The following is a 23,953-nucleotide window of genomic DNA, read 5'->3' as shown; positions in this document are numbered from 1 at the left end:
TGGGGAGATTGCTCAGGTGTGTCTCCATGTGCTGCAGACATCTCTTTTTGCAGTACCCTTCCTTACACCATCCCTCACGGGCCTCTCCCTGCCCTGTTACAAACCGGCCCTGGCAACACAGGCTGGCCACCTGAACACATGCCCTCAGTGCCAGGAAGTGAGGTGCAGTCCATGGTGCTGTGGCTTTGCTGCTATTGTTATGTGAGGTAGCTAGACCAGTACACTCACGCCGTCACACCTCTGCCTGCAGTGTAAACAGACCCTTTGTCTGCACCAGAGCCAGGCCTGTGATCACGGCCATCCCAGTGCCCCTGATGCCCATCTCCCTGGAGAGCAGGGTTCTAGTGTTTCCTCTTGCAGCACTGAAATGGCAGCAGCTTCTGCAAGTGATGATTCCTCACTAACTTTTGCTCTTCCAGCTGCCTCCCTTTCCTCAGCTCCATGCTGGAAACAGTCACTCCCCTTCCCAACCCCCATTCCCAGCTGCCCTGTCCTTGGCTGGGTTCCTCATGAGTGGGGCTGCCTGTGGGAACTGTACCCCAGTTCGCTCCCTGCCACAGGCTGCTAGGCTCCCCAGCTGGGCTCCCCACAGCTGTGGGGCTGCTGGTACAGCTCTGTGCCCCAGCTGGGCTCCCCAACCCAGCTCACTGCCTCTGGGGCTCCCCAGAGTGTCCTGCCTACGGGACTCCCTGCCACCAGCTCTCTCATTCAGATACTCTCTGGTCCTGCCAGACAAAAGAGTTTCAACCTGTACTGCCTTTCCTAGGGCTAAAGTCCTGACATGGGCACTTCCTGCTATTAATCTGCTCCCATTCATGGTATTTGCAGACTTGGCAGGGAGCTATGTATCTTTGAAACACATGTAGCATTAGTAAAACACAAATGCCTCTGGTTCATTGCACAAACTCCACTTGCCAAATCCAGGCAGAGAGAACAAATACTTCTCCTTACACTGAAGGAAATTGCCTTAGCTCCAGCTGCGAAGTACTATTTGTTTAATGCTAGAGGAAAATGGACTGGAGCTGCAATAATTTTAGTGGAAGAGTCAGAACCAGGAGATTAGCTCTTTCATAAGGTTAAATCTAAACTGATGTGTGTTTTCCTTTCAGTGAAGAAAATAATCTTGGGAGGAGAGACTCTGTCAGCCCAGGTCACTTGTTCTAGCCTGGTGCCCTGCCTCTGGCAGGCGGCAGTTAGCAGGGGGGTGTGGAAAGACAGCTGTGGCAGAGATAGGAGGGGAAGTTTCGAATGGTGTGTGGTGGGTTTTGGCAGCTGGAGGGGTGGGGTTCTGGGGAGAAGACTCCCTGGGAGGGTTTGTGGGGCAAGGCATGGTGGCAACCTGGGATGGGATAGAATGGATGGGTGGTCCCAGACGCTCACATGCTACATGAGTACATTGAGTTTGCCAGACTCGGCAGCAATCAAATCAACAGAGACAATGTGTGGGCCCTGAAAGTCCAGAAGCCCTGGCGTATTGAAGACAAGGACCTGTCTGGAGGAAGAAAACATGCCATCTGAAGCACAGTTAATTGCGGGCTGTTGCTATTGATGTTGTTTTCTCCCAGGAGCTACCCCAATTGTGAACTGATGATCTTCATGCCGTGTATCATGAAATGCTGTTTGCTAACAGCTGGCATGTGATTAAAACATTGCGAAGGGGGGCTGAGAACTGGCATAGGCAAATTCTTCTATCAGACTTTGAGCAAAATGCTCAGATTGCAGGTTGCTTCATGTGGGCTTGAAGGGATGTTTTAGTGGAGGTGATTGTTAGCAAAATTGACCCAAACTAGGCCGATACCCAGGCTGATATTTCAAAGTAGCCTCTAGCTAGATAAAACATGGACTTTTTGAAAGTGCCAACACTACACTTTCACCAGCCAGAGAGGGATAGCTGTTTTGATGGGTCACTAACATGTCTTCCCTCTGCCAGATGTGAGGGCCAAGTCTTTCAAAACCCCTTGATGATTTTTGGATACCTCCATTCTGAGATGCCCCAACTCAGATGCTTTAGAAGGGCCAGATTTTGGGAAAGTGCTGGGCACCTGGCCTCTGAAAATCAGGTTCCATAAAAGTACCTCAAACCCAGAATCACTAGTCACGCTTGAAAACTCCCTTGTATGAATTCTTTGTAATGCCCAGCATCTCTTCATGCGAGCAAAGCTAGCATTGTAACAAAGTTTCATGTTCCACCATATGAAATACCTTTACAGAATAGATTACAATATATAAGCCTATAAGGTCCTGCCTAATGTGATGCTGTTAGACACAGGTTGTCAGCAGAAGGGATTGAACCTGCAACTAGAGCCCCTTTGCACTAACACCTGAGCTACAGGCCAGCTAGCTTTCAGCTGAGGCTAGCAGAGTCTTCACTCTCTCTCATACATGGTCTCAGTGCCCCTGGTCTTGCACTAATGTGAATTGAGTTTCCACTGTATGATGATTGAGTTCCTGCATCAGCCATTTATTGGTGAATAAAGTGTGTGAAGATGAATACACTCCTGGCACTAGCCTGTTTATCAGAATAAACTGGGTACTGTAAAAATGCCACAAAGAGACACAAAGATGCTTTAACAGGCATTTGTAGGAACAACCTCAGTTTCTTTGCGCGTGGTGAGATATACACAAGCAGGGATTTGCTAAAACGGAGTCTTTCATCAGGGTGATGTTAAGGTATAAGCACAATAAGCCCAAATACAGGCCTCATGAAGTCATATGAGAAGATCAGAATCTCATCTCTCATTTTAAATATGGTCTGTGCACACACTGAGTTAAAAGAACATTATTCAAGTTTCAAAGGTCACTCATTCATGGAAGAGTAAAGGCCAACATTAAAGTTGCATGTGTAACCTCATTGTGCACCTCTTATGGCTAAACCTTCTAGAATCAGAGGAATGTAGGACTGGAAGGGGTCTTGAGAAGACTGAAGTTTAATGCCTCTTTTGCAATTTCGCCTTCCTGATGTCACCTGTTGTTAGCTCTCCTTCCCCACTAAGTAGTGGACCTAGACTCTTGTTAATCATTGTCTCGCTCTGGATGTCTGTAAGGAACCTCTCCTTATTGCCTTTTCTGTCCCTTGCGAGGTATAACTTATTTTGTATCTCTAGCCTTTCTGTGTCCCTACATGTTTGCACTCATATTTTGTGCATCTCTTTAGCAATTTGTCCATGTTTCCACTTTTTATAGGATTCCTTTTTCATCTTCTGGTCGTCAGAAATCTCTTGACGGTCCCATTTGCCCATCTTTCCTTTCCATCAGAGCAGTTTGCTGTTGCAGCTTTTAATATTGGCATTCTCAGAACCTGCCTGCTGCCCTCAATTCCTTTTCCTCTTAGGACCTTTCCTACAACGTCTCTGAATGTTGCTGGTCTGCTTTTTTTCTAAGTCCATTTTCCTTATTCTGCTCTTCTCACGCATTCTTTTCCTTAGGCTAACACAGTCTTTTATTTCATGATTGCTTCCACCCAGATTAGAAATCTGAAGATAGAAGGCAACAGGCTCCTCCCTGCTAGAACCAACTCTGAAAAAATACGTTGTCCTCAATGCATTCCAATAATTTGGAAACATTTTTGTGTTTTGCCTTGTTGCATCTGTACTTTGTCTTAAGAGGGTTTTAAAATAACTTTACCTTATCTTTATGTCAAATTCTCTTCACCAGAGGCCTCCTGCCTTATTACAGTATGCAGACTGGACAGGGCTCTCTTAATGAGCAGCTATTCAATATTTAGTTTTCTCCTCCTTGTTCAATGTGCAGCCACACATTTTATTAACTGCATGCTAAATTCAAGCCCCATCCTGAATCCTGTTGTTACTTTCCTCACTAACTTTTCTACAATGCCCAAGCACTGTGGAATTTGAGTGCTTCTCTAATATTAATGAACTGTGTTTTCACAGTAAGGTGAGATGAGCAGAAACTCCATCTTGTGTCATCATCTCTATACCTATATTGGTCATTGGCTCAGCTAGGTTGGAATCTTTTAGGGCTACTACATAGTCCTGTGCTCCCTGAGCTATTGGAATGATGGATAATAATAGCAATTTGTCTTCCTCTATGTAGACCAGCACTCAGGAGGTTGAGACAAATTGCCAGAGGTTTCATAGATATTTGCTGGGGAAAGCCTCAGAACACACACCCTGTAATAAGCTCCAGAGACATGAATAGCCTCATATGTCTCTGCTGGTTTGGAAACCATACAAATGTAGGCCCTAATCCTGTACTGGGATCTGCTGCTGCAAAATCCCCATAGCGACCCAAACAAGTAGGCCTGAAGGAGGTGGCTGACAGTGATGCCTCTTTGTTGCCCAACCTTTGAAGAGTGATTCCATCTTGCGCCAACTGAGGAGCATGTTACCAGAGTTCAGTGTATGGGGTTGTAGCGCAGGTCTGGGGAAGGAGGGTTCTAAGGGAGCCTTCCAATGCATCTTCACCCTTAACCAAACAAGGCTCCCATAAAAATGTGTTAGCTGTAGTTCAGTTATAAATTAATAATCCCTGCTGCAACTGTTATGAATCAAAATGGCAATCTGAAATGTATCAGTAAATAATTCATGATATTAAATTCATTACCTCCAGCACTCATTAACCCGCTGTGACTACAAACATTCTCCTTGCGCTACAGATGGAATATGTCTATAATTCCCCAGGTACAGGGAGCTAATGGTCATCATGAAGTGACCTTACCCCCACCCATGCACTGCTGTTGGTGCTGTGTATGTGTGTTTGCGGAAAACAATGAGGAACTGGCTTGAGTGTTTCCAGAAATAAAATGATACCCATGTTCCTTCATTGGTACATAGATCTGGCAGAATGTGATGCTTCTTTTTAGAGCTTCAGCGGATAGTATGGGTTACTTGAGCATTTTTCTGTTTGTATCCATATTTGATTGTTCACAGTTGTGGGACATTATGGGAGAGTAAGGAAATAATTGCTTAATGAGAGTCAACACTGATTTCAGAAAATTAAAGCTTTATGACCACTAAGGCATAAACTGTCAACATCACAGATGTCAAAATATACAAAGTAAATATCTTTAAAACAAATTCTTAAGTTCTCAAGCAACCCTTTCTATTGCATCTCGATACATTTTTAATTATTATGATGGAAATGTTTTTGACATCTTTTGAATATACAAGGAGGTTAGCATTTACCAGTTTAACCTCCCAAGCCTTTATACGTAGAGAGAGGCGTAATACAAAGAGCGTGAACCTGACTTCAGAGTCAGACTTTCTCAGTGTTCAGCCCAATAAGTTTGTTTTGGACTCACCTCTGATATAAAATGAACTGACCTTGAAAAATGTGGTCCCCAACTTAACCTTCTCACGAGTCTGTTAGCCCCAGAGGGTTTTGCAGGAGAATAGTATCCGAGGGATAGCCATGTTTGTCTGTGTCCATAAAAGCAACAAGAAGTCTTGTGATACCTTCATCTGATGAAGCGGGTCTTTGCCCACGAAAGTTTATGCTCCAATAAATCTGTTAGTCTATAAGGTGCCACAGGACTTCTTGTTGTTTTTGCAGAAGAATGCTGAGCTTATAGATTTTAGATCTGCCCTTTTATCTCACAGCTCACAGTACTGGACTACACCTCTGGCAATTGCCTCTGCTGCCTGTTCCCCCAGGCAACAGGGTTGCAATAAGCTCCAGGCCCCACTGCAAGATCTGTGTGAGTCTTCTCCCAACCACCAAAAAAAAGCACAAAACTCCGCCCCCCAACCCCCTCGAAAAAAAATAACAAAATAGCAAGGTGTGCATAAATAATGCAGAGAGAAAGCAATTACCATCAGGGAGTCCTGGAAGGTAGGTGAGAGTGGTTGTAAAATTGCCTCTGGGAAGCAAAAGTTTTCAGTCCTCTCAAAGTTTTGTTGCAGACTTGCTATAAGATCTTGGATAAATCACTTCATGCTGTGCCTCAGTTTCCTTGTGGGTCTAGTAATATTTCTTTACCTCACCAAGGGCTTGGGAGTTTTAACAAATGTTTGAAGTGTTCATATTTTTGGAGAGTAGGAACTGATTCTGTTATTTTCATGCTTCTAATGGTTTCCCAAGAACTGAGCTCAAGACAAGGAATCTAGATAAAGTCAGCACTGAAGAGAAATGCTGCTAATTCAGGGATGACCCACAATTCTCTGTCCAACTGTAGCATATTAAACCAGGTAAACAGTTAAGCAACATCTTGTATTCTGCACCTTTAAATCTCAAAAGCTTTTTTTTCTGGCTGCAGAAATAAGGAGCCATATTGTGTCTAGTTAAATGTTGGGGGTACACACACACTGTGCTCCCCCTATGAATACTTTCCTCCTGTTCAACTTTGTTGTTCTTGTCCTCAAAGGTAACTGTTGCTCAGAGTATTTTTTGCTCTGTTTATAGAAAAATAAAGTTGCATCCAGAAGTGTTTATAGTGGAAGGGTGTACAAATAGCTCAATAGCTTCACTCCTAATAGTTCTAACAGTTCTATATTACTGTATTAACAGGACATAAGACGATTGCACAGTTTACCAGTATGCTTGTCACTCTTTGGGACTCATTCTCTTGTAATTAACTGATGTGTTAAATTAATTTCATGGTATGATCTGTACCAGGCATGATCATCCAGAGGAAGACTCTACCAGAACTATTTGGGGACACTACAGAGGCATCTTCCATCCATTCCCTACATGCTGATAACTTCTCTGGTGTCCTACCTGTAAGTACAATATATATTTTCCCATATTTCCATGTATCCTATAACGAATTAGTCTTTATATGTTCTCTGTGACCAGTTTAAGTGTGTTATTTATTTGCATATGAAAGTATTAATTGATTGGAAGTTGGGGGCACATTTTCACATGGGGGAAGGGTGTTCATGACAAACGAATGAGAAAGTTGTTTGATTCTTTACCCTCGTTTGTTTAATGCTATATCAAAAGGGACCCTGCTGCTCTGTCATTTCTTTTATGTATGAATAACTTGAGTGATAAGTTTTTGACCAAGTTCTTCAAAGCATCACCTAGTGAACATGTCTGTCTTAGTATATGGGGAATCGCCTGCTGCTGAAGTCTCAATATGCTTGTATGCAATGAAACAGTGTACAAAGAGGTAGAAAAAGAATGAGAGAACTGCATGCTAATTTTAAGAGCTAGTGACTATCATGACACCCTGAACAAGGGAAACTGGGGAGAAAAATGACACTTGGCTTTCTTAGAAAGAATACCCTGGTATACAGAGATCTTTAGTCAGAATTTTGTCTTTTTGGCATGCTGAAAGAGAGAGGCACTGGCCAGCTTGAGAGAGAGAGAGTTTTAATCAGGTGTCTTAATCTTGTTTAATCGAGCTAATGGTAAGCTTGGAGCCTATCCAGCCATCTCACTCTATGCTAGTTAACCTTGATGTTGGGACACGCTCTTGACCTAGGCCCAGCAGAGCTGGGTTACATTTAAAATAACTGGAAGCAGAAAGAAATTATTATGGTGGTGTTTTATGGGGATGGAAGCGAACATTGGCAAACAGCTGCCTGAACTCTCACCTTTGATAAGGAAGGCTAAGCTGGGAGCAGATTAGCAGTTGGAAAAGGTCAGGCAAAGGCAAAATATATTATCTCACCAAAGATGCACATGTTTCATACCTGGGCTTAGGGGCACTTAGCACAGTTTGTTGAGACAGATCACCTCCAGGTAACTGGTAATTAAATCTTGTATGTGGCCAGGCTCTGTGGCTTACTCATTTTTCAGAATATCAAAGACTTTTTTGTTTTTTAATGTGGCCTGCTGTTTTACTTCAAGTTTGCCAGCTACTGTGCGAATAGTCTGTGCTGTGCAGTTTCCATATAATAATCAGCATAATGAAACGTGAAGTATTATTCTCTCTCCAAACCTATTTAAATGGTTTAATTAACACCCAGTTTTTGTCAAGCATGTCAAGAGTGGTGACATCTCATAGGAAAGAGAAATGCAATTTGATCAAATTTGGCTCAGATATGGTCAAGCCAAGAGATGAGAAATTAGCTTAAAATGAACAAATCAACTGATACATAAGGAAAAAAATATTACTACCCTCATTCCCCCCACCAAAAAAGAAAAAAAAACGCTCTTCAAAGTTAAAATCTCCCACAACTTTAACTTCTATGGCACCATTACAATATCTTAACTCGCTGTGTATCTTTTGAAAGATTAAAAAAATGCAAAGCAAAAGGAGGTAAAAGAATAGTGATACACTGTATGATATGGAAGTGGCAGAAGACTTAACTGAAGTTTAAGGGGGGTTGAAAGCTAACTCTAACTGCCTAATATATCTTTGTCCTCTTTTGCCATGGGAGTTTCATCAGCTGGTTGCATCAAAATCCAAGACATGTAATCTTTAAAATAATAAAGAACCTGTAAATGAGAACTTCTGGTACAATGACAATGGTGAGCAGAAAATAAGATAGTTAAGATGACAGATTAGGTCACTAAAGTAAATAAACTGAGTCTCAGACATGCTTATGAAGCCTTATTATGATAGAGAATATTAATGTGACAAAAGGGGTCGAGTGGCAATTATACCTGGGATACAGGAATGGTGCATCTATATGCAGCAGTTTATTTACTTGAAAAGTGCAAAATCCACTTTATTTAGCTGAGAATTAGTATGTGTTTTAGAATGATATTGAAGATATTAAACTGCTGCCTCACTGAGGGGCATACAGAATACTCTTTAGCTTAGTGTGAGATCTTCTATGGTTTGATTCAACTGGGATTTGTGACTCTGGATTTATAGGAAATGGTTCTCTCACTCTTCCACATCTGCAGACTATTGCTTGAGAGCACCCTTCCACTTTCCAGGCCTGAGTTTTTGCTTTTCTCTGAGCAGTTACAGTGCTTGGTTACAGGAAACATCAATATTCAGGTAAGAACAGAGCGTGTTCTGCAAGACTAGTCTTTCCACAAATATTTGTTAAAATGTCTAAGCTAACTTGACAGCTAGAGTCAGAGTACATCTGGCAGGTTAAAAGGCAAGCTTTAGCTATGATTAAAATCTTCATGGAATTTTCATCTTTTTGTTGTGGCTGTTTTAGAATTTCCTATCAACTCCAGTTGAGTTCATGGGTAAGAACGCTCGCTGAAGACTCCGTCCTCTGATGCTCTGAGCATCTCCTCTTCCATTTAATTCAACAGGAGAGTTGTAGGTCAGTGCATCAAATGATGGAGAATGGGAGCATCATGTTGTCAGCAAACAATGGTGAATTTCAATGGGCAGTGAACTTGGAAACTTGTGTTAAGCCTGATTTCAAAGTGATATGTGTTCAGCTGAGAAACAAACATATCATGCCCCCTTCCCATCACCCCTCAACTTCAGTGGACTTTTCACTGGAAGTTACTACTTGGTATGATGGAGTCCAGAGATGGGAGGTGTTGAAGGATAATGTTGACCCCTTAATCCTTATAGGCTTTGCTGTGCTGTCTTCTGAATTACTAACTCACATCCTTGCATCACAGTGCATTTGAGGAATGTTGTACTAAAGATTCCTGGCTTTTTTGCCTGATGATTAAACATGGCTTTTGTAAAAGACATTATGTCATCTAGTGGATAGGGCCCTGGACTGGGAGTCTTCAGCCTTGAGTTCTATTCCCAGCTCTGCTACTGACCTTGGGCAAATCACTAAGCAACTCCCTGCCTCAGTTTCCCAACTATACAATGGAGAAGACCCCTTGCAAAATCTTACTAGTGCAATACGAGAATTATGTTCTAAGTCCGAGTTTACCCCTATTATCAAGGAGCTGCTTCCAAAATTTAGTTCTGGGTTTGGATGTCATCCTGCCCATAGTTTTAGGGTGTTTTGGATCTAGGATTTAATTTGAGCCAACTTCAATAGAGGTAAAATAACTTCTATAATAGTGTCCAAAGACTCCAACCAATGTCATACTCTTTTGTGCTAGACACTGTATAAACACATAGTAAAAGGCACTCCATATCCTGAAGAGCTGTAATGCTGTCTAAGCAAGACAGACAAGAGATGAGGAGGGAAAAAGAGGTATGAAGAGGTGAGATGACTTGCCTAAGGTCACATACCAAGCTACCAGTAGTGCACAGAATGGCATACCAGCTTTTTAGAGCTGCCAGGTAGTGGGTATAGAAAACAGGTCAACATTATAATGTGAAAGATCCTAGGTTCAAATCCTGCTGAGGACCAATAAGATGCATTGCACAAATGGATCTTTGTGTATTAAATATCATAAAAAGAGTCTGATGTTTGAGATGCACGTGCTGAGGCATGAATCTGGAGCAGTGTCGTTAGAAACCAATGGCTTAACAGAGAGCAGGGTTCTGCTTCTGTCTGTTACCTAGTGATACATACATTTCTCCATTTGACTTGCAAAGGAAATGCTGCCTTAAAAGCATATTCATGTCCCTCTTCTCTGATACCAGCTCGTTCCATTCCTTAGTGCATGCCCTCTAAAGATGAAGAAGAAAGGGAAACCATGTAGTTATTTCCTCTGTATGGCAAATGCAGATTTCATTCTAACTTCCCCTGGCAGGGAAATGTTGATTTGCATGAATTGTTAAAGAGAAGGTGTATTGAAGCCTCTCTTGTGGCTGGGAATGGTGATACAACTGTGGGAAAGAGAGCAAATTGGAAGCTCTAAGAATTATTCAAGGTTTTGTTTTTTTTTTTAAACAAACGTGACTGTTTCTATTAGACACAACATGAAGTATATTTTTGGAGACTACTTAATGCTTCTTTCAAGGCTTTTGTAACATAGATTTGGAGAAATACTGTGGGTTGGATTGAGGAATCTGTTACAATAAAAAGAGGCTCAAAATCATGAAAGGCAGGGGAGCTGCAGCCAGGGTGGGACGTGGTTAACAAGGTCTCTGATGTTCACCCAAATGGTTTGGAATCATGGAAAGCACCTGATGCAGTGGTTCTGTTGCACAGGGAGGAGGGCAGCTGCAGACTGCATGCACAGGGACTATTTGCCATCCTAGATGCCACAGGAAGGTGGACTCCATGCCAACAGCATATAGGCTACACCCAGCTGGACTGACAGCCGCTGTGGGCCATGGCGCAAGGGGTGAGGGAGAGCTGGCTCCGTGTCCTGGAAGGGGTGGAGCCAAGGGCAGAAGGGGCAGGGCCTGGGGCAGTCAGTACTCAGCCTTCAGCTCCACCCAGACCACAATGCTGCCTCCCCACACAAACAGCACTTCTGTGGCATTTCAAAGGAACTGGAGCTCTGGGCACCTTTGAAATGTTGGGCCCTGGGGCAACTGCCCTCTTCCCCTCTCCCTCCCCGACTCCCTTGACTGACTCTGTACTGCACAGCTCCGGCGTATTATAACCCCAGCCGGGGATTGCGTTAGAGCTGAAGTTGCTATTCTAGCTCAGGGACTAAATCAGAGGCAGCAGAGCTGTCCCACACCATGTAGGTGTTGAATCCTTCCCTCATCCTTTCTGAGCCAGGCTGGAAGTGTCATCAAGTGAAATTCACACAGTTCTCACCACAGACATTCTTTCATTAACCTTCATTTTAGCTATGTTTACCTACCTTCAAACTGAAGGTTTGCCAAAGGAGTTCAGCACGACAGTTCATCTGGCACAGTATCCTGGCTGATACTTCAGAGCAGGGCCAAAGAGAATCTCTCCAGAGCAGCTGGCTGACTGGCCTAGGCACATGGGTTCTGCTCCTACTGAAGTCACTGGGATCTACAAGGGCTCAGTTCCTCTCACAGTTGGGGTACAGGTTCTCAAAGGTAGCTAAGTGAAATAATGAGAGTCAGGACCTTGAAAAGTCCCGGCCCAAGAACTTAAGTGGAGCAGATCTCTGCAGTTTGCGTGAAGTATGAAGTGATTGATGTGAAGCCGCCTGGAGGTTTGTGTCCTATTAAGCACCATCGCCTGGAGTTCCAGGATAAGCATGGAAAAATGAGTGTCACAGCAAAAAGGCACAGATTCCTGTTCCTGACCAAAACCATACTCCTTTCTGTCTCACTTCTTAATAAAATCCTATGGGGCTATAACTGACAGCCCTGCACTGGGGCAACCACCTTCCTCGGACTGATAAGGACATTACTGGCCCAATAAGAATATTTCAGAGCAGAGTCACTCAATAGATTGGCCTAACACTTTTCCCTTAGAATCTGTGCAGCTGTCACTGAAATATGTTCTGATTTGACTCCCACCTGGGTAAATCTGGTGGACCTTGTTTGTTGCAGTGTGGTTTCTCCAGCATAATGCATATGTCACCAAGCTGAATGTGGCAGTGTAGCCTGTATAACGCAACTCACAGCAGTCTGAATTCCTATGTTACACAAGCCAGGGTGTGTCCGTTACAGCACTCAAGCACATGCATTGCTAAATAGCAGTTGAGCTCAGTGACCCCCAGGAGGTTACATCAGTGAGATGGAGTCCTTCAGTGGGTCCAGCACTGAAAGCCCCATGTCTCTGAGTCCCTGTTGTCTTTGTGTAAATCAAGAGTGACTCCTCTTTGGTCTGTGAACTTATTCTGGGTTCTCACTGATATAGTGGAGCTGGAATCTGCCCCCTCTTCCTATGCCTGGCATTCATTCATGCCTGCAGAGACTGATCATCCTTTTATCCCTTTGCTGCCCTGAAGGACCCAGGGGAAAGCATCTCCTCTTCCCCGGCCATTCTGACATTATGATGAGGTACAATACACTTCCTATCAGCTCCAATTAGTTTCCTTGGTTACCAATTTCCAATAACTTACCGGTGCACTTGTGGCCTCTCTGAGAACGTTCTCTATGTCTGTCTCTGTCTCTCATACATACCTGTGCAACAGCCTTTTCATGTCAGCTTATCTGCAAGCTATCTTTTTTAAAGTTTTTAACCGAATGCCAGCTTGACAAAGCCCATGGAGGATGGGGAAGCATTGAGTGTATCAAACTTCAGAGGCTGCATAATTTGCTTAATTATTAAAAAGAAGCAAGGACTGAAAACTGAAGGCCTGATTTTTATTCTCCCCACCCCTAGTTGCTAAATGCTCTCAATCCAAGGTGAAGTCAGTGAGCATTGAGCACCTTTGAAAGTCTAGCTGGGTGAAAAGAGTCCAGAGGCTATTCTGAACAGGGCAGAGGAGGTACCCTAGTAGAATGGTGATGAGTCACATAGGATACGGCCAGCAAAGCTGGTGAAATTCTTTTTTGAGAGAAGCTGAGTTTCTTCCTTTCTTTCTTATTGAATGCTCTTGTTAATCAGACTTCTGCAAAAGTAGAGCCAACTTTTCAATTGGAGGCTAGAAACTTTGTCATCTCTTCATATGGATGTTTTACTTTTTTTTTTTTCTGGAGTAGCTTCACTAGAGAATTCACATCAAAGGAGTCCATAGAGGCCCCCTGATCATGATGAATGGGTTCAGGGCCAGGTGCCTGAGGTTCTGAATTCTGTTCTCAACTGTGCTACTAGTCGGCCCTAATAATACTTTGGACTAAAGTAGGACTTTAAAAGGCTCTCTGAAAGAATTAGATATCATAGCCCATGGGAACTGGGTACCAAATTCCCTTTGATTTCTTTGAAAAGCTCATCCAATTTCCAGTAACTTACCTGTATACTTCTGGCCTCTGTGAGAACATTCTTTATGTCTGCCTTGTCTAAAGCATCACAGCAAGTCAGAGTCCAAGCTGGGCTTACAATCAAAGTCTTGTGCTTTCTGGTCTCGATTTTGCTAGAACATAGAACCCAATGGCAAATTGTCACCTGGCCATAAAATGGGAGCGGGGCAGAGGGGGTCGTAGAGTATACAACAGTGACTGCACAAGTGGAAATCCTGAAGTGTAAAGCCATTTGGGTATGTATAGTAAGTGTCTTCTACACATTTTACAGGTGAAACAACTGAGAATGCGTCTTTCTGCAATTTCTGGTTAGTCCAGTGCACTCATTCCCCCCAGGGGAGCAAAGAAGAGAGCTCTTGTTTTATTATTGAAGATATGAGTTGATGGCTGCTTCTTAAAGGTCCTCATGGATGTCTCTATACAGGCAAAATAGGTTATGCAGTTGGCTTCCAATGCCAACCACAAGACAGACAAATGCTCATTGTGGACTACATGGGATAATTCCTCCTAGCGTTTTGGGGAGTTGCCATGGGTGAACTGGCAGGTTTCTGAAAGTGGAACCTGCTTAGAGGACTGTTACACCCTTGAAAAAATGCGCTACAAAAATAACCACATTCAGATATTAGACTCCTTCCCTGTACCCTTCCACCACCTTTAGGGTGGTCTTCTCCTTGGAGTTCCCAAGGTTCGCATGCTGGGAAATGTTTCATCCTGCAGAAAGCTAAGCATGTCGTCAATTGCGCTGTTCTCTAATTCCCTGTTTCTTTGCTGCTGTCTTTCTGCTCCTGTAAGGTCTTGTTTTTATTTTCATCTCTCTACAACATCTGCTTAGCTGAGCAGTTCATAAAACTAGGGCAGAGTTATAGTGTGTAAGTGGGTGGAGAGAACAGCATTTCTGTCAGACAGATTCTGTTTATTACTAGATCTCTGCCTGACTTGAAAATGGGTGGTGGTGGGTAGAAGTGTGTAAGATGGCAGTTAATTTGACTTATTGGCGCCAGAATTGTAGATCTGGTGATCTGGATTTAACAGGCAACATGAGTTTTCAACCTACTGGTTATTTGTCCATTTTACCAAACTGCAGTATTGTCCTGTTAGCCCATTCAAGAGGAAGGGGCAACATATTTTGCTACCACAGTACTAGGCAGAACTGGATGAATACTTGAGACACATTTTCCATAAATATTAGTTCATAAAATTATCGAATTTACTCCAATGCATTTTAAGGAAATGTTACAGACAACTCACTGGAAAACAAAATTTGGAGCCTCTAATAAGGTATTTCTCCTCCCTCCAAACTTGATTCTAAAATAGAAATCAAATTCCATGCTAACCAATGCAGCTTGAATAATTGATTTACTTGTGAACAACTTGTTATGAAGAAGCTCAGAGATCAATAACTAATTACCTGCAGAAAATATTCTGCAAATTTCTCAGTATGAATAAATTCAAGAAAAGCTTACATTGCTCTGGACCATCAGAGTGCTGGAAAAGGTGAAATTAATTATTCTCCTAACTTCAATACTAATAGACAAAATGCTCTTTCAACTGCTTGAAGTTCGTGGTGTAACTATTTTTAGTCCAAGATCACATCAGCACTAGAAAATGCTGGCTTCACTAAATCAATTCAAAAATCAATCTAGTTCAGCCAATACAAATTCCTTATGTAGTTGCACTTGCATCAATTTAACACATGCTTGTAAATGGATTGTAGTGTATCTACATTAGCGTTTTGTACAAGCTGAACTACTAAATCAATTTAAAATATAATTGGAGTTAGATAAACCAATTCAGTCTTCTAGTAAAAGCAGTTTCCATCTAAAATTGTGTGAGTCAGCAGGATTAAGTTCAAACCAGATGTTTTTTTAATTTTAAACTATTGTTAGTATTTGCAATGCCATTAAAAAGAGAGGTGTGGGGCACACATATGGTCTGGGTGTGAATGTATTGGTTTCACCAAAGATAAATTTGCTCATGCAGTGAGGAAAAAAATCATATATCCTGACTGAATTGCAACACTTCAGCCAACTTCTTGCTGGTAACAATAACTTCATCTCAATAAACCAGCTCCAAATAAGTATCTTTCCGGAATGACAATGTGTTTCCTTATATGTTATACATTTACTATTGTCAGAAGAGGGGCTTGCATTGGAAATAGCCCTGCTGAAATAGAGACATCCGGGTGATGTGAATTTAGGCTCGTGGGGAAAGGATGTTTAATGTATGAACCAAGAACCTTTTATTTTGGCATCTCTCTTGTCAGCCAAGGTGCAGATGGTAATCTATAACAGGGTAGACTGTACGTCTAGTCATGTATGAAACCCTCCCTCTTTTGTCCATTGCCTTGCTAGGGTGGCAGTATCTATTCAGCTTTTCAAATGACAGCCAGTTACTCAATCCAGCCTCACTCCTGTGATGCAGATAAAACAATTCCAATGGCTGTCTCTTGTCAGGCATTCTCGGGTATTTTGGTCCTTGCCAGCAGCCTCTTTCTGGAGAAATTAAAGGCCCCTTTTCCCAGATGCCCCTCTCCTTCTGCTCCTAAAAAGCTTGTCTGTGCAGCCCAGCCAGAACGGTTCTCAAAGGACAAGAAATGAGGGCCCAAATGCTCCCTGCCTCTGAGCAGCAAATCTAGGGCGATTGCTTTGTCAGCTGGGTGATGTTGCTGCTTCAGTTCACCTCAGAGAACCGCAAGCGAATCATCACCACCTGGTCACAGACGGAGCTAACATCACCCCTGAACTAGCCTGATCCTGCTAGTCCCTGTGTGGCTGTGTCAGGGCAAAGCATCTGTCTCCGTGTTTCTCAGAGGTTGCTCCCAGGAGCTATCCAATCAACAGAGAAGTGTTGTGCAATGTCTCGGCGTGGGGAGCAGGTTTCTCCAGGACAATGGGGAAAGGCAATCTGTGGTGATCCAGGGATCAGCAGGCATTTGTGTTTTATTAAACTTGCATCGAGGTGGCCTGAGGCAACTCCTTTAACTTTTCTATACTCGGTTGCAAGGTGGAGACATGTAGACTGCTCTCTGGCGGATGCCAGGGCTTGGGAAATGCTTCTTTGCCTGAGAGCTGCTGAAACTGTCTTCCTCCCATAGTTATGTGAATGTGATCCTGAATGAGTTGCATTAGCATCGCTACTCTGATTGTGTCCTCATGACGGACCGGAGAGTTATTGGCTGTGGAATGATCCCCGTCACTTGGACTTCCAAAGGGATGTGCCAAATTGTGCCTCATGTAGCCCCCTGTTGAAGGGACTGAACAGGATGGTGATGCTCATCAGAAGATGTGGTGCAATGAGGGACCCGTTATCACCCCTCCCTCACCATATCCTGGATGTGGCATCTGAGGGGATGTGGAAGCCATCTTGTATAGAAGTCATTTCACATCTCTTTAATTCTGCATGCACACAGGAGCCTGTCCTTTCCTTCACCTGTTTGAGAATGGCTGGGAGGATGAGCTCTATGGAATGCGTTAATGAACTGTTTGGAGTCAAGACTCCAGCTCCCTGGTACCTGTTTCTCTTTGCTGATAACAGTTTCTCTTTGTGAAGTGATTTAAATTGCCTCTGACACTGGGCTTTGTTTGTGTAAGGGTATCAAATACTAGAGTTAGCTGCATCAACCAGCCTTGCTGAACCTGGTTTTACTGGTGTCCAGTATGGCTCATCTGTTGCCTTATTGAATTCAATAAAGCTGAATGTTATCCACCTAAACACAGAGAAATCATGTGCTTCAACAGGGATAACTGGGAGACTGGCAGGGGGTGGGGTATGCAGCCTCTTTGGGAGGTCCCTGATTTTGTTTCACTCCACGGCAGAGAACAGCAGTTGCTGATCAGTAGCCTACAACAAACACAATCTGGAGATGTCAGTTCTGTGCCCAGTAGACGGGTCTCCATGACATACAAATTGCCACCATAACTGGCACAAGCACTGCTATTGTTGTCAGTCCTGGCAGAGAGGTTCAAGGACTGAAAAGCTGCTAAGAGTAAGCTATGATCTAACCCGATCAGGTGCCACTCCAGATCAGGGCTGAGCTATGTTTGCAGAACAGAAAGTGGGGGAAGAGATCTCACTAATGGGGTCAAGATTAATCTGTGGGTTGAGAGCCTCTTAGCAGCAGCAATCAAGACACTACAGCACTAGCGAGAAGAACAGAAGCAACGAGTTCTGTCCGATCCTTGTTTGTACAGACTTTAACTATATGGCAGGATAATGAAATGGCTTCATCTTGTGGGTGTCTCTCCATCACTGTGGCAGTGAAGGCTCAAGAGAGCTGTGATTCTGAATCAGATGGGGGAATGTGCCTGTTCGTGTGATCTTTTGGAACACGTCTTGATGTTCCTTAGGCTGAAGTTTGTTGGTATTGTGCCCAGTTATAAGCTCCCATAGGGCAGGAGGTCATCTCTAGAATGTGCTTGATAGTCAAAGATTCCAAGGCCAGAAGGAAGTAGTCCAGTCCTCTAGCGGATCACAAATTAAAGGAGTCGCCATTGTGATGCAGCTGGTGTCTATTAATGAGTGCCCTTTGTAAGGCCAAGGAGCTAGTTGTCTTGTACTTCTGGGCACTGGAGAGGCCATATCTGTCCAGCTCTGGGTGCTATGCTTTAGGACACATGTGCAGCAATTGGAGAGAGCCCAGAGAAGAGCAACAAAAATGATTTTTTTAAAAAAAAAGAAAAAAAAAAAAAAGGTTTAGAAAACATGACCTCTGAGGAAAGGTTAAAAGAACTGTACAAGGCTTAATCTTGAGAAAAGACAACTGAATGGGGCCTGATAGGTCTTCAAATATGTTAGAGACTAGCAGCAAGGGGCCAGTGGTTGTTATCCATGCCCACCGAAGGTAGGACAGCAAATAATGGGCTTATTCTGCAGCAAAGGAGGTTTAGCTCAGCTATTGGGAAAAACTTTGTAATTCTAACTCTGTGCTCTGGAATGGGCTTCTAAGGGAGGCTATGGAATCCCCACCATCAGAGGCTTTTAAGAAAATGTTGGACAAATGCCTGTTGGGGATCATCAAGGTTTACCACATCCTGCCACAGTGCTTGGTGATGGACTTCCTGACTTCTTGAGGTTCCTTTCAGCCTGACATTTCTATGACCTGTACAACACAGGCCAGAGAACTTCTCAGTTCTAAAGCAGGTTGTTTAGGAAAACTTCCAATCTTGATTTTTAAATGGTCAGTGACAAAGAATTCACCAAGACCCTGGGGCCGGACATATCCAGCTTCTGGAGGAAATCTGCATTGACTAGATAAAGATCACTTTGAAGTGTACACACAGAATCATCACAATGTTAACTGTGTGTTAAACTTATGAAGGGCCATTAGAGTTTAAACTAGTTCATGCCAGCCATTTTAAATATTGATGGGTTCATGGTCTTGTGGCTGGCTATTTTCTAGCCTACTTGACCCATGTCTGTTCTGGACGGCTTCCCAGCATCCACAGGAACTGTGTTCCCTCCAGCACGCCACCTAAAATGTCAGTATAGGTCTGTGATCCTGTTTAGGGCCCAGAGGCTTCCCTGTTGCTAAATAATACACTCCTTTATGCGTGCTTGGTATCTGGATTTGTTTTCTGTGTTTTGGAAACCTCGTAGAATGGCCTTTGAGTTACACAAACCTACACCACAGCTACTGTCCTTCTAGACTCCTTTTTTGTAGACTATCCTTACCGCATCTGAAATGACCAGTGGTTTAATGCTAGAGTTGTCCGAAAAGGATAGTGATGGGATCAAGTTGGTTGTGTGGGTTTTTTTTAAACAGTTGTTGAAAACTTTCTTTTGATTCCATTTTGCAGAGTTTGAAATTGCCTTGAAAATATCAAAACTAGTTGGGGTAACTTTTTTTTTTTCAGTTTTGTTACAGAAAAAAATATTAATTCACTGTTTCCCTAAAAAAACAAAATTTTCAGTCGCATTTTCAATTTTTCAAGCTACGTTCCTGCTCCACCACCCATTGGCACTTGTTCAGAAGCTGTCAACCATCTGACAGGCAGAACTCCAGAAGTGCCCCAGCCTTGACTTATGTGGGGAACAAGAAAAGTAGATAGGCTCAGGTTTCTATCTTAGGTATTTACCTGGCCCCCTGCTCCTCATGATCTTTAAGGTGGATGCCCTGAGAAGACTCCCGTGAGGTGAAGGAAGTGTCTTATCCCCATTGCATAACCAGGGAGCAGAGACTTAGGGAGGCAAAGGGCCAGACTTAAAGATATTTCAGTGCCTAACTCCCCATTGATTTCCAAATTTTGACTTCTGAAAGCCTGTGGCAGAGCAGGCAGTTGAATTGTCTCCTGAATCTGATGCTATTGCCTGATCCCTCTGACTGGGTCACTGGGCCCTCTTGTTTTTAGTTACAGCTTGGTAGGCCTGATAATCCCTAGTATGTTCAGCTGCAGCTGTACTAACCATTCTCCCTAGAGAGCATAATCTGCCATGTCCAAATCAGCAAACCAGCCATGCTAGCAATCTGTGTCCTGGCTGTCAGTAGCCCACATCCCCATCCTCCTGCAGTTCCATGCCTTAGACTGCCTAGAAAATGCAACAGCTGCCTGAAGACGTTGCCAGAGCAGGCCTGTCACATTCTGTCTCACAAGAGCTGGCACAGTGACTAAACAGATCTGAATTCCTTTCCTGAAGGAGGATGAGAGGAAAAGGAAATGAGCAACACCTACATGAGCAGAAGAGAGGGGGGTGCCCTGGGTATTAATGTCATTTCCACTTTAATAAGACTCAAACCCAACTTCTCTGGTCTAAAAATATCCCCACAATCTCAGCAGCATGACACAGCCCTAATAATGAAAGGGTAGCAACATTCCACAGTTACTGGCCTCTGCTCTTGGACTCGCAGCAACAGTCACTGCCTGTGCAAACTGCAAATGCAGATTTAATGAAAACTCAAGGAGATATATAATCACAGCAGTCTGATATAGCCAGGTTTGTCACAGATATCTGCCTCTGGAACCCATGACAAGGAAAATTGCTTCAGCAGAACTGGTGGAAGTTACAATGCTGAAAAAGGTTGTGCCTCTGAGCCAACAAGCAATAGAGAACGTGAAAGCACAGGAGATTGTATGGAATCGAAGAGGAGCAAATTCAAAACTAGTCCAATTGAATACTTTTTCTACACAAGTCACAATTAGTTAGTGGCACTTGTTGCCAGAAGATAACACTGGGGCCAGGAGCCTGGCAGAACAAGGAAAAGACGTTTATCCAACTAACCGGAAGATCTGGAGTTGAGTCATTTGTATTCTAGTCACACCAGATGTTCCAAATGAGACCAGGGCCCTTGTGAGATATACAAACACACAGTCAGGGACAGCCCCTGCCCTGGAAAATTGCAATCCATATACAGAAGATAAAGCAAGTGTGGGAACTAAGAAGTAGTGGAAAAAAGCACCAAGAGGTTAAGTGACTTGCCCAAGGTGACCTTGGGCCTTTCTCTGAAGCTAAACTAAATGGATTACTTATTTGACCTGTGGTGGTCGTTCCTATGTCCCCAAGTAATGTCTTAGATAGCAGTGGGCCCAAAATCCCATCTGTCTGGAGACCAGTTGTCTTCGGAAGCAGCATAGCTAGCAAGGCAAATGGGGAAAAATATATTAATGGAACTTGAAGCTTGAGACATGAAGCTAATGAAAGCTGGCTGTGGGGCTAAAGCCCATAGTATGCTGGTGTAAACTATAATGGAGACTAAATACATCCCAAATTTTTATTTAGCATTAACTCTGGCATGCTATGCATCTTGTGTGATTATCATAAGTTTAACTACTATATTGAGTCATTTCCGCAGTTTCAAGGAAAACAGGAATGGACGTACTGCATGACTGTGGATATAGCATCGGAATGGGACTCAAAAGACCTGAGCGCTATTCTTGGCTCTGCCACTGGCCAGTTAATTGACCTTGGTCAAGTCACTTCTCTCTGTACCTCAGTTTCCCCATCTGTAAAATGGGGCTAATATTATTTCTCTCCTTTGTAAAGTTCTTTGAGAGCTACAGGGGAAAAGTGCTATTTCACAATTGTTTGTTTACTACTGATGCTACAGGAGAAACCTTACATTCTGGGTATTCCAACATGTGTGCGCATTTGTTTGGTGGGCTTTATCTTTTAATCTTAACTGCAAGAAATTAATGCACCTGTTATGAAAGGAGAGCTGAAAGTGGAGGGTTGGGGTGGCGATATGCATTTAATGCTCCTTCACAGGACTACAGTGGCCATGTCTCCATAATCTGCTGATTTAGGGCCAAATATTTCCATTTCAGCCCTGTAAGTGGCCAGAAATTTGCAGCATCCTGGTTTAAAAAAAAATTGAGAAGAAGCATCACAATGGGTGTTTCCAGGAAGCAAGCAATCTTAGAAATCTACGGCTTATTCTGGTGCCCAAAAGAGAATGGGCTGTGGCGAATTTGCCCCATTCATAGATGCTGAGCATTTCCCAGACAGCCAAAAAGAAATTTGGTTCTGAGCTCTTGTGAAAATTTGTCCCTTCACTATATAGGGTCCTGTGCAGTCCGCAAGCTCACCTGTGAGCTTGGCAAGACCATACTAGAAGGCCCCTCTTATTCCATAGCTGTTTACCAGCTTGAAAGCACTGGGTATGTCTACGCTACTTTCTTCTGACTTCCAATTACCTGAGGTATAAAATAAGACACATGCATTTGTAGCATGCGACAAAGATTTAGGCTGTGTCCAGACTAGCCTTTACTAAGATGTTAAATAGTTTGACTTAATTGGCAATAATTTAACTATAACCAGCTCTGCACTAATTTTTTTCCAATGAAAAAATCTCGAGTGTAGGCAAAATTACACTGCCATAAAACTGCTTTGCCAGGACAACTTGTTCTATTCGGAGAATCAACATAAACTATACTATGTTTTTCTACCCCCCCAAGTGTGAGTTTTCAAGTGTACCAGAAGACAGGCCAACCAAGCTGGGGCGGGGACAGTTGCACAAGGGCTCGGCGGTAGCAGTGGCGGCTGGAGCTTCATCCCCCTTTGAAACCACGGGGCTCTGAGGGGAAGACAGGAAGGCCCAGCACTGTGGTCTGAATGGTGCTCAGGGGTGGCTGCCTTGCCCCTGGCCCTTTCTGGTCATGGGGCTAGGTCCCACTACCATCTTGCCTCAGGACCCGCAGTCGCTGACAGCCCCACTTCCAGAAGGTTTTGCTGGTATAGCTATAGTGATGAATTACTCTCTGGCGTAGCCCTGGTAAAAGGACTCATGTGAAATATGCCCATTCCAAGAAGGGTAGGTCAATTGCGCCCTTCACCCCATTAGTAACCTGACATCAACCCTTGGAGAAAGAAGATAGAGGGATATTTTTGTCACCCCATAGACAGGTGTGGATTTTGGTTTTGACAGGTCCTGCTCTGTGCCAACCCGCAGAACGTATGAGTTATGACAGGCCTCTTCCACAGTGCTGTGGGGGTTAGTTCACGTTTTTAGCTCTGGACATCCATGGTTCAATCCCTGGTATATTGGCCAAAGTGTTTCCCCTCACATTACAGAGAATACTTCGGTGTCCTAACTGCAGAGCCCAGTAGCCAAGGTAAAATGGACAGGCTACATGTCTGGCTGACCTGATGGGGTCCCTTGTCCATCAAGAGGAACTCAATGGAGGGATGCTGGCGTGCTTTCCAAACCAGTCCCGTATCCTTCAAGGGAGTGCCTACGCTGCAGCTGGAAGCCCCCCACCCACCCCAGCTAACCAGTCAGTATGGCTGTTGTGGCTCAGGCTGTCGGGCGTACAGGGGCGGGGGGGGGGTCAGGTGGGATTGGGAGCCTGAGTCTCAGCAGAGCAGAGACATCCCTGTCCCTCTCTGTAGTCATTAACTCAAGCCCTGCTAATGGGGGCTTGCTCCCAGCTGCAGTGTAGATGTGCCCAAAGGGCCCTGCACAGCAGGTGTCCTTCCCTGAACATTACAGCAGCTTCACAATAATGTTGACCCTCTGTATAGCGCCTTCCAAATCCCTCCATGAATGTTGCTGCATTCACCCTCACCATACCCGGTTCAGAGCCCCAGTGATTTCGCCAGTTCTCCTGACTCCCAGGCCTGTGTTCTGCTTTTCCTCTCCGCTTGGTACCGCCGCTGCACCTCCAGCAGGTTTTTGCTCTTTGTTCCCCTTATCCCCTGCTCAGAGACAGCCTCCCATGGCACAACTCACTCTTCCAAAGGGAGGAAGGAGTCCCATATTGTTGCTGTTTCCCTAGGGGCTGCATGTCTGTTTCCATCAGCCCTGGGCAGTCTGGCTTGACAATTCAAACACCGCTCCAAAAGCCTGACTGACATGCGTTAGACAGCCAGAGCAGCAGAGACAAGCTTTGTAAGGTGTGTTACTTCTATTCCTAATTCTGCTGCGCTAACCCCCAGCCTCCCAGCGGCAGAAACAAGGGCTGCCTCTGAATGTTCCCAGGTAGGAGAATGTCATTCACACGCTGT

Source organism: Carettochelys insculpta, chromosome 25 (assembly GCF_033958435.1).
Source record: "Carettochelys insculpta isolate YL-2023 chromosome 25, ASM3395843v1, whole genome shotgun sequence".
Taxonomy (NCBI): domain Eukaryota; kingdom Metazoa; phylum Chordata; order Testudines; family Carettochelyidae; genus Carettochelys; species Carettochelys insculpta.
This window is presented reverse-complemented; position numbering follows the sequence as displayed.